Source organism: Dendrobates tinctorius, unplaced genomic scaffold (assembly GCF_039654945.1).
Source record: "Dendrobates tinctorius isolate UK_male_01 unplaced genomic scaffold, ASM3965494v1 ptg000209l, whole genome shotgun sequence".
NCBI lineage: Eukaryota > Metazoa > Chordata > Amphibia > Anura > Dendrobatidae > Dendrobates > Dendrobates tinctorius.
In genome coordinates this window covers 877,844-889,864 of record NW_027361876.1, presented here as the reverse complement: position 1 = coordinate 889,864, position 12,021 = coordinate 877,844, and positions in this window count along the sequence as shown.

Sequence of the window (12,021 nt, the reverse complement as noted above, 5' to 3'; positions counted from 1 at the left end):
AGATGAGAGGCGTCTGTAATTTACATCATAGGTAGACCTCAACTATGGGAGACAAACTGAGAAAAAAAAATCCAGAAAATCACATTGTCTGTTTTTTTTCATTTTATTTGCATATTATGGTGGAAAATAAGTATTTGGTCAGAAACAAAATTTCATCTCAATACTTTGTGATATATCCTTTGTTGGCAATGACAGAGGTCAAACGTTTTCTGTAAGTCTTCACAAGGTTGCCTCACACTGTTGTTGGTATGTTGGCCCATTCCTCCATGCAGATCTCCTCTAGAGCAGTGATGTTTTTGGCTTTTCGCTTGGCAACACGGACTTTCAACTCCCTCCAAAGGTTTTCTATAGGGTTGAGATCTGGAGACTGGCTAGGCCACTCCAGGACCTTGAAATGCTTCTTGCGAAGCCACTCCTTCGTTGCCCTGGTGGTGTGCTTTGGATCATTGTCATGTTGAAAGACCCAGCCACGTTTCATCTTCAATGCCCTTGCTGATGGAAGGAGGTTTGCACTCAAAATCTCACGATACATGGCCCCATTCATTCTTTCATGTACCCGGATCAGTCGTCCTGGCCCCTTTGCAGAGAAACAGCCCCAAAGCATGATGTTTCCACCACCATGCTTTACAGTAGGTATGGTGTTTGATGGATGCAACTCAGTATTCTTTTTCCTCCAAACACGACAAGTTGTGTTTCTACCAAACAGTTCCAGTTTGGTTTCATCAGACCATAGGACATTCTCCCAAAACTCCTCTGGATCATCCAAATGCTCTCTAGCAAACTTCAGACGGGCCCGGACATGTACAGGCTTAAGCAGTGGGACACGTCTGGCACTGCAGGATCTGAGTCCATGGTGGCGTAGTGTGTTACTTATGATAGGCCTTGTTACATTGGTCCCAGCTCTCTGCAGTTCATTCACTAGGTCCCCCCGCGTGGTTCTGGGATTTTTGCTCACCGTTCTTGTGATCATTCTGACCCCACGGGGTGGGATTTTGCGTGGAGCACCAGATCGGGGGAGATTATCAGTGGTCTTGTATGTCTTCCATTTTCTAATTATTGCTCCCACAGTTGATTTCTTCACTCCAAGCTGGTTGGCTATTGCAGATTCAGTCTTCCCAGCCTGGTGCAGGGCTACAATTTTGTTTCTGGTGTCCTTTGACAGCTCTTTGGTCTTCACCATAGTGGAGTTTGGAGTCAGACTGTTTGAGGGTGTGCACAGGTGTCTTTTTATACTGATAACAAGTTTAAACAGGTGCCATTACTACAGGTAATGAGTGGAGGAAAGAGGAGACTCTTAAAGAAGAAGTTACAGGTCTGTGAGAGCCAGAAATCTTGATTGCTTGTTTCTGACCAAATACTTATTTTCCACCATAATATGCAAATAAAATGAAAAAAAAACAGACAATGTGATTTTCTGGATTTTTTTTTCTCAGTTTGTCTCCCATAGTTGAGGTCTACCTATGATGTAAATTACAGACGCCTCTCATCTTTTTAAGTGGTGGAACTTGCACTATTGCTGACTGACTAAATACTTTTTTTCCCCACTGTATATAGTATAGTTTAAACTTTCTAAATCTCCATATATATTTCAGGAGGCAGACAGACGCTCTCAGGCTCAGTATGGATTACAACACAATATAAAAAGCTGTAAAACGGTAATGGATCTGAAGCATACAGCTGTACACAGTGTAGGGGTCATTGTCAATTTCAGTATTTATTTCCACAGTCAGAAACAGACTCTCACTTGGTCAGTTTGGATTAGACAAAATATAAAAAGCAGTAAATGGGTAATGTATCACAAGCCTAGAGCTGTATACAGTGTTGGGGTAATTTTTAAATCTACATCTAAATTGCAGAAGTAACCCACAGACTGTCACACGCTCAGGATGGATCACACCACAATATAAAAAGAAGATCTGCAAGAAATAATCACACATGTGGGCCAATGTTCCAGGTGTCAATGATACACAGAGTGGTGGATGAAGGAGGACTTCCTGGCAGAAAGGGCACAGCATCACCAGATACCAGGTATATATAGCATAGTTTAAACATTAAAAATGTACGTCTATATATCAGGAGTAGTGTTGAGCCACCCCGCTAGTGTTTGAGTTCGGTTCGGTTCATCAAACAGGAGTCAAGTTCGTCGAATGTTCGTCGAACGTTCGATGAACACCGTCAAACCCCATTGAAAACAATGGCAGGCAAACACAAACACATAGAAAACAATTACAAAATACCTTAAAAGGTGTCCAAAAGCAGACAAAATGCTCAGAAGACACAAATAACATATGGAAAAAGGCAACTACATATAGAAAAGAGGTGGAGGAGTAAAAGGAGGAGGAGACACAGATATAGGCATGTCATGCCCTTATAAAGTCAAGAAAGGCTGGAATAAAAATCTAAAATAAAAAATCTAAAATTCTAAAATCGAAAACGATCATATACCGTCGGACTTCCCACCATAAATTATGCCAACTGCCGATCGGGCAGCGTTATTCCCACGACCCTCCGAACAGCGTCCATGAAGGCAAAGTGTTTAGTTTCCGGGGGCAGTATGGTTGCAAAGCTGAACCTTAAAGGAATGTCCACAAGGGCACCACCTGGAGTGGAGCCAGCGGCTTATTTGGACTCCACACGGGCAACCTCAACCATGCCAGCCACAGAAAGGATGGACAGATTACAAGCTTTGTCGAATCTGTGGGTGGTGGTGCATGGCCATTTTTAGTTGTGCTAGCGATTTGTCAGCTTAATTCCATTAACGAACGAGACTCCGGCATGCCCCCGCGGTCCGCGTCCAGCTTACTAGAGGGACACGCGAGGCTCTGGCACGCGAGAGCGAGCAATAACATTTCTGTCATGCCCTTACATGTCCAGGTGTTGTGAGTTCATTTTCCCCTTCGTCACTGGGGTCTGGTGAACTCCCTATTCTGGTAAAGGAAGGTAATGAGCCTGATTATCAGGCACCTGAGTCTAATGAGGATGACTGGCTGACTGGCTGAGTGGAGTCACAGACTGGATATAAGGCTGCCGACGCCTTTCTGCCCTGCGGGTGATTTCTCTGTGGACTTCTAAGACACCAGTCTGATTCCGGCTCCTCTAAAGCTAAGTTTCTGTTTTGCCTGTTAGCTTTTTGTTTTGTTTTTTGTTTTCCTTGCTTTTCAGTATTCTGCCATTCCCTGCTGGGGTGAGCTGATCTCCTTTTGCCTGTCGCTCTGTCTTCAGTATATTCCTGAGTACTGACATAGCTTTTTTGAAGCCTAGCGTCTTCAGGGCCTTTTTCACTGTCCGTCTGTTGGCTCTTATTTTCATAGGGTTTTTCACGGATTGCAGACAGCAGCATTCCTGTCCTTTTCTATTTAGTTAGCTTGGGCACCTCTTTGCTCAGTCTATCTTTCTGTCTGTGTTAGTATTTTCATCTTGCTTCACCGTCATTATATGTTGGGGGCTGACTATTGCTTTGGGGTCTGCTCTGGGGAAGTTTAGATTTCCCCTTTCTTTCTTTAGGCCTATTTAATTCTCCGGCTGTGATCGAGGGGTCTAGGGCACCGTAGGAACCCCCCACGGCTACTGCTAGTTGTGTTGATAGGTTCAGGGGTCTGCAATCCGATAGCTGCCAACTTCTCTGGTTTTCTGGACTTAGCTAGCATTTCTGTTTTTGCCTCCTACGGTGACTCAATCATAACATCCAGGGCTGCATGCGCGCTACACTGAAAGGACCAGTGTGTGTCGCTTACAGATGCGGATAACCCGCTGAACCCCGTTAGTGATGGGGATCTGAGATTCCAATTCTTCCCTGCGAACGCGGATTTCCCAGTAAGTGCAGGTCAACCGGAATTCCGGAATTAGGCCTAACCGGCATTCCAGAAAGAATGTGAAAAAATTAAGTGTCCGAACCACAGGTGCTGTAGCTTGCTTAACAGCTGGGATTCTCTACTGAGTAGCATGCAGTTCTTACATAAACAGGCGGCATAGCTAGGTTCACGGGTGGGCTCCTCTGCTGAGTAGCAGACACATTTACTAGGCCCAAAGTATTAACTGTGTTAAATACAGTAAAAAACTGGTTCTTTCATAAACAGGCGGCATAGCTAGGTTCACGGGTGGGCTCCTCTGCTGAGTAGCAGACAGTGCTACAAGGCCCAAAATGATTTTCTGGACAAGATGGGGTAAAAAATTATTAGAAACACACATGGTGTAGCTCCTTGACAGGTGTACTACACCGCTGGCTACCAGACACCGCTACTATGCCATGAAACTGTCTATTAACATTGAAAACCATTATTAATGTGAAAATGAAGTTACGCTTTTGGTGAACGAACCGTTCTCGAATGGAACCTCGAACAGCCGAATTTTAAGCAAAGTGTTCGAGTTCAACGAACGGCTCGAACACTGCCCAACACAGCTCGAATTTGAACTTGGTGAACAGGTCGACTCGAACACCGCTCATCTCTAATCAGGAGGCAGACTCAGACGGTCTCAGGCCCAGTATGGATTCGACAAGATTGTAGAAAGTTGAGAAAGGGTACAATATCACCGGATAACAGGTATATATGTAGCATAGTTTACACATTAAAAATCTATGTCTATATACCAGGAGGCAGTCTCAGATGGTCTCAGGCCCAGTATGGATTCGACAAGATTGTAGAAAGTTGAAAAAGGATACAGTATCACCAGACAACAGGTATATATGAACCTACATAGAAATCCGGAGTATAAGGCCCAAATTATTCAATCCAAGAGTCAAATTAGTGATAACAAAATATATGCTCTTTATTAGTACAGGTGCAAAAAGTTTTAAAAGCACAATCATATGGTCAGCTACACTTCAGGCTCTACTCTCATTCATTAGGGAGTAAGGAACAGCGGGTGGGATTCATCATATCCCTCCTTAAAGGTGATCCCCAATCCTGGGCCTTCTCACTGCTGGCTGATTAACCATCTCTACAGTCAGTGGACAAGTTTTTTGCAGCTTTGGCGAATTGGCCCCCTGTAGTCCTTGCTAGGGAGAATGATTCACTGGTGCAGGCGGACGAGCCCAGGCAGGTGGGAGGAGGTGGTTCCCCAGCGGTGTTGCCTGCAGTTCGTCGTGATTTGGGGGCATGTTTTTACTGTGGGCAGACTGGCCATTTTTTCAGGGTCTGCCCGGCTCATGCCAAAACTTCTGTACCACCCAAGAAGCCGCGTCCCCCTGGTCGTGTGGAGGCAGGTGACCGGGGAGTGTATATTTCCTCCATTTTCCCCTCTCACTGTACTATATCAGCAGAAGTGTTGGTTGACGGGGTACCTGAGGGCATACCGGTGTTTGTGGACAGTGGAGCGGGAGTCAATCTGGTCGATGCTCACTTTGTCCAGACCCATGGCCTGAGGTGTAGGACGCATGCCAAACCCCTAAGCGTCCAGGCCATTGACTCTCTCCTACTTAGCCAGGGGAGGTTGACCCAAGTCGTGGATAACATACATCTACGTATAGGGACTCATCATGGGGAGTCCCTGTCATGCTACGTCTTGGAGGGAATGCCAGTAGCTATCGTTTTAGGCCTCCCGTGTGGTTGGAAAAACACTACCCGGTAATAGATTGGTGGTGTAGGGAAGTAGTCGGCTGGGGTCAGTCATGTGAGGCTGCTGCCTGGGGGCTACGGTCTCTGTCGTCATTCTACAACCATCCCCTTCCAGTGAGGGCAGCAGAGGTGCTGCCAGAGAGTAGGGGCAAGTCTCTACCATCACCACATGCTAACCCTGGGTGTCTTAGTCCTCTTGGGAGGAGGGGTCAGAGGAGGGTGGTGACTCCTTCTGAGCATTGTGGGGATGTGAGTGTGACGACACAGGGGGATGCCTCTGTTGTTAGTTCTGTGAAGAGTTCCCCATCTTGTGGCAAACGTGTGCATGGCAATAAACATTCAGGTTCGGACCTGTGTGTGAATGAGTATGTATGGGTGTCCACCAAAAACATCTGGTGGAAGTGTGCTGCAGGGCTCTGCAGTTCTCAGGTGATCAGGCCATATTGGGTGTTGGCCATTCCCAGCCCAGGGACTTACCAGCTGGAGTTGCCCCCAGTAATGCCCATACACAACTCATTCCCCAGGTCGGCACTCTGGAGGTTTGTGGCGCCTCCGGAGCATACGTTGCCACCGCCATCAGCCCACGTTTGCCATGAACCTGAGAGTCAGTTGGTCGCTGAGGTGAACTCTGGCGGATCTAGGCGTCCTCACCGTAGGTGTTTTTCTAGTGAGGTGCATTGTTGAGGGTCCAGAGGCCCCTCATTGAAGGAGGGGTACTGTTACGATCCATTTTTAGATCTATGTCAGAGTCTGGACTCTCTTATATAAACCTGTTTCCTTTCTGGCCCTCAGGGGTTAATATGGGTTTTTGCCCCCTGGTGACCACTGGTGTTACTACAAGTTTAGTGAGTCTGCTGGTGGGTTCCCCCTCGGTGGCCGCTGGTGTTACTACATGTTTAGTCAGTCAGCAGGTGTGACCACTCCCTCTTTCCTATAAAGGGTCATCAGGTGCTGCACTCACTGTTGGTGATATTATTCATTTGGAGACCAACCAAGCTGGACTCAGGAGCAGGCTGTGTTGCAGTGGAACTCCAGCTATCCCCTTGTCCTGGTGCCTTACTCTGCTGCTCGGAGCATGAGCAGCAGAGAGAAGCTAAGTCTTGTTTTTTCGTTTATTTTATCCTTAGGTGTCTGTCTTATCTTTCCTTGTTGGTTATTTGGTGCAGTACACGTTTTCCCTGTCTCATCTCCTGGGGAGGGGGTTGGGGGTTTAGCTCAGGGCTAAACAGGAGATAGGGACAGGTCGGGGACTTGGGCCTCACTACCATCAAGTGTACCCGCAAGTTAAATAGAGTCAGGGCACCCTCTTAGCCTGAGGGGCAGTTCAGGGGCCCAGGTTCCACATCTCCTGTTTTCCCCCTACTGACCCATGACACACAGTGACCAAAATGAACCAATAGGAAAAATCTTCCTATTGTCGGGTACCGGCCGACAGATCTCGGTGGGCGCACTGCGCATGCACCTGCCACTTTATTCCTGGAAGAAGATGGCGGTGCCCATGGAGGGGAAGCAGGAGGGCCGAGGACCACCGGGAGGTACCAGGGGGGGATCGGGGACCCTATTAAGGAAATTAAATGGCACATCAGACTTTTTTTTGCGGTCGCCATTATACAGTTAATAACAGCGATCGCAAAAGCCAGGTCGGTAAAAACTATCCGAATCATGCTCTCTGGGGTCTCGGCTACCCCCAGCAGCCGAGACTCCGGATAAAATCTGACTCTGGGGACGCTATACACTTTTTCCACAGCGCCGTTAAATAACGGCAATGTGGTTTAAGTACCCTTAACTACCGCCGTTAAAAGGTGTATTGGCTGTCATTAAGAGGTTAAGGGCATCATGTGGAGCTTTGCTGCAGAAGATCGGAGAAGATGGAAGTCTGCAGAGAAGGCTGTGGATGAGAAAACTCATCATGGGGTCTGGACAAGATGGAGAAAAGAAGGAGAACGACTCCAGAGTTGACGTCATCTATAAGGTACCTGGATGTAAATATTTTTTGTGATACTGACTTATTCTCATGTTTTTATTTATGTTACAGTTGTGGCCAAAAGTATTGACACCCCTGTAATTCTGTCAGATAATACTCAGTTTCTTCCTGAAAATGATTGCAAATTCTTTGGTATTATTATCTTCATTTAATTTGTCTTAAATGAAAAAACACAAAAGAGAATGAAGCAAAAAGCAAAACATTGATCATTTCACACAAAACTCCAAAAATGGGCCAGACAAAAGTATTCACACCCTCAGCATAATACTTGGTTGCACAACCTTTAGCCAAAATAACTGCGACCAACCGCTTCCGGTAACCATCAATGAGTTCCTTACAATGCTCTGCTGGAATTTTAGACCATTCTTCTTTGGCAAACTGCTCCAGGTCCCTGATATTTGAAGGGTGCCTTCTCCAAACTGCCATTTTTAGATCTCTCCACAGGTGTTCTATGGGATTCAGGTCTGGACTCATTGCTGGCCACCTTAGATGTCTCCAGTGTTTTCTCTCAAATCATTTTCTAGTGCTTTTTGAAGTGTGTTTTGGGTCATTGTCCTGCTGGAAGACCCATGACCTCTGAGGGAGACCCAGCTTTCTCACACGGGGCCCTACATTATGCTGCAAAATTTGCTGGTAGTCTTCAGACTTCATAATGCCATGCACATGGTCAAGCAGTCCAGTGCCAGAGGCAGCAGAGCAACCCAAAAACATCAGGGAACCTCCACCATGTTTGACTGTAGGGACCGTGTTTTTTTCTTTGAATGCCTCTTTTTTTTCTCCTGTAAACTCTATGTTGATGCCTTTGCCCAAAAAGCACTACTTTTGTCTCATCTGAGCAGAGAACATTCTTCCAAAACGTATTAGGCTTTTTCAGGTAAGTTTTGGCAAACTCCAGCCTGGCTTTTTTATGTCTCGGGGTAAGAAGTGGGGTCTTCCTGGGTCTCCTACCATACAGTCCCTTTTCATTCAGACGCCGACGGATAGTACAGGTTGACACTGTTGTACCCTCGGACTGCAGGGCAGCTTGAACTTGTTTGGATGTTAGTCGAGGTTCTTTATCCAACATCCGCACAATCTTGCGTTGAAATCTCTTGTCAATTTTTCTTTTCCGTCCACATTAGGGAGGTTAGTCACAGTGCCATGGGCTTTAAACTTCGCACGGTAGACAGAGGAACATTCAGGTCTTTGGAGATGGACTTGTAGCCTTGAGATTGCTCATGCTTCCTCACAATTTGGTTTCTCAAGTCCTCAGACAGTTCTTTGGTCTTCTTTCTTTTCTCCATGCTCAATGTGGTACACACAAGGACACAGGACAGAGGTTGAGTCAACGTTAATCCATGTCAACTGGCTGCAAGTGTGATTTAGTTATTGCCAACACCTGTTAGGTGCCACAGGTAAGTTACAGGTGCTGTTAATTACACAAACTAGAGAAGCATCACATGATTTTTCGAACAGTGCCAATACTTTTGTCCACCCTCTTTTTTATGTTTGGTGTGGAAATATATCCAATTTGGCTTTAGGACAATTCTTTTTGTGTTTTTTCACTTAAGACAAATTAAATGAAGATAATAATACCAAAGAATTTGTGTTTGCAATCATTTTCAGGAAGAAACTGAGTATTATCTGACAGAATCGCAGGGGTGTCAATACTTTTGGCCACAACTGTAGTAGCATTAAAGAGGTTGTCCAGGTTTGTGCTGAGTCTACAATCATTCTATGTGACTACAGACTTCTGAATTCTCACATATCTCACTGAACGCTATTAGGATTCTCTCGTGCTGGTAATTTACATACATGCGGTCACGTGCTGACTAGACATGTGTGGCCTCTCTCAATGAAAATGAATGGAGCGAGGCTGGACACGTCTAGTCAGAATGTGGCCAGAAGTATATAAATCACAGGCTTGTGCTGACATGACCGTTTACTCTTGCCACCAGTAGGGGAGAATCCTAAAAGTATGCAGTCCATTCTTTGTGAGAATTCAAAAGCCTGCAATGTCCGAATTCAGCTCTGCAAGTTCCAGTACTCATCACATATATACTTCAAACATATGCGACTCTCATACTTATGGTTCTGTGACAACAAGCTTCTCTTTTTTTCTTCTCTCAGTTTTTCACTGAACATTGAGAGCATTAGGGAGAACAGCTCGTCGGTTCCTTGACTAAGTGTGAAAATCGCATGTGTGCTTGGGGGGGGGGCACCAAACCAAATTCTTGCCCCGGGTGCCAGAAAGCCTGCATACACCTCTGGTTTTGCTTTGGTGCCTCCTTTCTTATCATAATCTCTGACCTTCTGTCCTAATTAATCTGAATGACGCATCCTACATCATCCACCCAGTGTCCGCCAATCGTGCTCCTGTGCATTTACACTTCTTTCTGCCCTTCTGTGTCAGAGCAAAGTACTGTAAAGTGCATGCACCGGATTTACTTTTGGGTCAATGGTGATTTTTGCCCTCTTTGCCATGCGCATTACAGTACTCTGCTCAATCCAGGGAAACATATATCTGGCTACAATTGTGAAGCCAAGTTGTGATTCATGATTCGGACAGCATAAATCGTTTGACATGCTCCCTTTAAATAGTACCAAAGAAAGGCATGATTTATGACACGGGTAGGCCATGTTCACGCAATGTTTTAAAAATGTATTTTTTGCCATAATTTTTGCACAATGTACAAAAAAGAAACAATTTTACCACGTTTTAGGAAAATTAAAGCAAAAAAGTGCATCAGGAATGCATTTTGTAAACATTGTCTTAGCATGAAGAAAAGAATATAATTGCAGATAATGCTTTAAAAATCTTTAACCTAAGTGGTCTAAACAAGTTATGTATATAAATATCTTGTTTTAATACAAAAGTATTGATGATTAATTGTCGTGTTACAGTAAAAAAATTCTGTTGCAAAAAGTCAATTTTTTACTGTCTGTGAGGTCATATGAAGAGAATATGTTAACTATTTCTTATTACAGTGTAAGTAAGTGCTTGGCAATATAGAAATAAAATAAAATTATAGCAGATACATCATAAAATTCTCTTTATAAAACATCTCACATACAATTTTGGAGGGAATAATCTAATTCATATAAATCCAATACATTTAATGTCCATTATTTTTAATATTATGAAAAATTATAAGCTTTTTTTTGCTGCTTGTAGTGAAGAATTGACAATATGAGGGAATCACAGTTCTAACAGATGACAAGCAGGAATAGGAAATCTACCATGCCAGGCACAGTTGGAAACTTTACAATTTCTTCAAAATAAATAGTATGTGAATTTCTTCTATTACTATAACTATTCAATAAAAGTCACAACATAGTAAAGCAGTTAGCTAGATTTTAATATTGAATTATAAATACTCCTATCCAATAATGACATTGCTTACAAAGTACAAATAATATTTTCATATCTAATTAAGTTAATTAAACGCTGAAAACTGCTTTCCACTCAATCAATTCACAATTTCTTACTTTTTTTTATCTAATACAAACATATGATTAAAAAACAAAACTATCATTATATTCTAGAATTCTAAAAATACAAATTGTACATTTACTTATGTCATTTATCTCGACTTCTCTAAAGCATTTGACACTGTCCCACATAAAAGATTGATAAGTAAGATGAGAAAGCTTGGGCTAGGGGAAAATGTGTGTAGATGGGTAGGAAGCTGGCTTAGTGATAGAAAACAAAGAGTGGTTATTAATGGTGCATACTCAGATTGGGCCGGGGTTACTAGTGGGGTACCACAGGGTTCTGTATTGGGCCCCCTACTATTTAATATATTTATTAATGATCTAGTGGATGGCTTACACAGTAAAATATCAGTATTTGCAGATGATACAAAACTATGGAAGGTAGTTAACACAAAGGAGGACAGTTTGCAACTACAGACAGATTTGAGTAAATTGGAGAATTGGGCTGAAAAATGGCAAATGAGGTTTAACACTGATAAGTGTAAGGTTATGCACAAGGGAAGGGGAACAGATGCTACAATTACTTACTAAATGGGAAACTGCTGGGGAAATCAGACATGGAAAAAGACTTAGGCATCTTAGTCAATAAGAAGCTAAATTGGAGTGCCCAGTGTCAGGCAGCTGCCACCAAAGCAAATAGGGTCATGGGATGCATTAGAAGAGGTCTGGGGACACGAGATGAAAACATAATTCTCCCTCTGTACAAATCACTCGCCAGACCACACTTGGAGTATTGTGTGCAATTTTGGACGCCGGTGCTCAAGAAAGACATTACTGAACTTGAAAGGGTTCAAAGGCAGGCTACTAAAATGATAAATGGAGTTGGTTCACTACAATAACCAGAAAGGTTATCAAAATTAGGTCTATTTACTCTAGAAAAGAGAAGACTTAGGGGAGACCTAATATATATGCACAAGTATATCAGAGGGCAACACAGAGATCTCTCCAATGAACTGTTTGTACCAAGGACTGTGACAAGAACAAGGGGGCATTCTCTTCGTTTGGAGG